This window comes from Colobus angolensis, unplaced genomic scaffold (assembly GCF_000951035.1).
Source record: "Colobus angolensis palliatus isolate OR3802 unplaced genomic scaffold, Cang.pa_1.0 Scaffold188, whole genome shotgun sequence".
In the NCBI taxonomy this organism is placed as follows: Eukaryota; Metazoa; Chordata; class Mammalia; order Primates; family Cercopithecidae; genus Colobus; species Colobus angolensis.
Genome location: NW_012115021.1, coordinates 2,241,488 through 2,243,527, shown reverse-complemented (window position 1 = coordinate 2,243,527; position 2,040 = coordinate 2,241,488). Strand labels below are relative to the sequence as shown.

The following is a 2,040-nucleotide window of genomic DNA, read 5'->3' as shown; positions in this document are numbered from 1 at the left end:
GCGAGCCCCCCCCCCAAAAAAAAAAAAAAAAAATCCACTCGCAACTGCCACTAACCCAGAGTGTAGATTCAGGGCAACTTGAATCTATTCTCTTGAGGACTAATCTCTAACCTTTTTTCCCTCTTGCTCAAATTCCTGTCTAAGGGACCTGGGAAGTTACACCATAACATCACAAACCGTATAACATCACAAACCCTAACATCTCATCAGGTGAATTTTATTTAACTCTGTATAACGTGTTACTTTCCAACCTGACTGGCGTAACACCATCCGACAGAGAAAATGAAGATATTGCTAGTGAAGTGGTGGGAGCAGCAGCTATAGAGCTGCTGGAGGAGAGAGAAACGTTGCTGCGTGGTTAGAAAAAATATTTGGGCCAGGCTTGGTGGTTCACGCCTGTAATCCCAGCACTTTGGGAGGCTGAGGCAGGTGGATCACAAGGTCAGGAGTTCAAGACCAGCCTGGCCGATATGGTGAAACCCCATCTCTAATAAAAATACAAAAATTAGCCAGGCGTGGTGGGGGGCGCCTGTAATCCCAGCTACTTGGGAGGCTGAGGCAGGAGAATCGCTTGAACCCAGGAGATGGAGGTTGCATTGAGCTGAGATCACACCACTGCACTCCAGCCTGGGCAACAGTGTGAGACTCTGTCTCAAAAAAATAAATAAATATAAAATAAAAATATATATTATATATATATTTGGAGATCATCCCATTCCACAGTATGAGGTGAACCCATGGACCACAGAGATTTTACATCACCTTTCAGAACGCAACAGGGTCCAAGACAGAGACATCTACCTGGTAATAGAGGACTTGAAGCAGAAAGCAAGTGAATACAATTCAGAAGCCAAGTATCTCCAAGACCTTCTCACGGAGAGTGCGAATTTTTCCCCTGCCAGTCTCTCTAGCACTGGTTCCAGGTATCTGAATGCTTTGGTTGGCAGTGCGGTAGCCCTTGAAACAAAGATGCCTCACTAACTAGTTTTATCCCTACCGTGAATGATTTGACCTCTGATCTCTTTCATACCAAATCCAAAAGTGAAGAAATCAAGATTGAACGGGAAAAACTTGAAGAAAAATCTAACTGCAACTTTAGTGTTAGAAAAATGTCTACAAGAGGATCTCAAGAAAGCAGAGTTGCATCTGTCTACACAAAGGGCCAAAGTTGATAATCGTCGTCAGAACATGGACTTTCTAAAACCAAAGTCAGAGCGATTCAGATCTGGAATCAAAGCAGCAGAGGAGCGACTTTCAACCAGAGGCGCAGATGCTTCTCTGTCTCATCAGTCCCTAGTAGCACTGTCAGAGAAAATGGCAAAATGAAAACAACAGACTGTACCTTTGAAGAAAAAATTGGAGTCCTAGTTAGACTTCATGCCGAATCCATCTCTTGCTCAAGTGAAAATTGAAGCAGCAAAGCGAGAATTAGATAGCATCGAAGCTGAACTTACAAGAAGAGTAGACATGATAGAACTGTGACAAGAGCCAAATAAACAACCTTTTCCCTAAGAAAGTAAATTGAATAGGACTTTACAGACTTCTTTTTCCTCTTGGCATTTCTTAATAACAAAATTTTCTGTGTTCTTAGATTACAGGATGTCATGAGTGATAGAATATGGCTTCTAACTGTGTATTGCATTTTTGTGCCCAAATACATCATTTTCATTAAAAAAATCAAAATATCTTACCCCAAAATATGTTTTTTTTGGCCATATTTTGAAACGGCCCTGCAAAGCCATCTTTGGTTGGGGAAGTTTGCATCTGTAAAGAATCCCCATTAATATAACTAGATCTTCCCCTTCCAGGCCCTCCCAATCCCGAAGAGATAAACTGAGAGTCTGGCACCTTTTAAAGGTCTGAATAGGAAACATTTGCCATCTATTGTCTCTAAGGACACTCATCTGTGACACTTCCTATCAACCTTGGTCTCCACAATCCCTTATCTTAACCCAGACACTCTATTGATACCAGGTCTTTTTTTTTTTTTTTTTGAGACAGAGTCTCGCTCTGTCGCCCAGGCTGGAGTACAGTGGCCGG

The 2,040-nt window shown here is 42.1% G+C and overlaps 1 pseudogene; it reads left to right on the top strand.

Annotated features, from left to right (window-relative positions):
- Positions 1-1,482, top strand: part of LOC105510464 — a 4,610-nt pseudogene extending 3,128 nt beyond the window's left edge.
- The last annotated feature ends 558 nt before the right edge of the window (positions 1,483-2,040 follow it).